The sequence below is a fragment of the Helobdella robusta genome, assembly GCF_000326865.2.
Source record: "Helobdella robusta unplaced genomic scaffold HELROscaffold_95, whole genome shotgun sequence".
NCBI lineage: Eukaryota > Metazoa > Annelida > Clitellata > Rhynchobdellida > Glossiphoniidae > Helobdella > Helobdella robusta.
In genome coordinates, this window is record NW_008705542.1 from 265,558 (window position 1) to 265,838 (window position 281).

A 281-nucleotide genomic window follows, 5' to 3' on the forward strand; every position below is an offset into this window, starting at 1 on the left:
AAACGATTTTTAAACATTCACACGTGCATACACACATACACACACACACACATACATACTCTTACACACACACAGACACACACACATATACTCACTCACACACACACACACACACACACGTTTGATACATTTCAATGGTCTATTTTCAGACATGGAAAGTTAATTCTCTCCGCTATTTTAAGGCTTCTAAATATAAAAATACAATTTTGGTTTTCGTGTGTAGGAAATAAAAAAGCAACAATAGGTTTTAAAATAACTGTTAATGATTTCGTTGATATTGT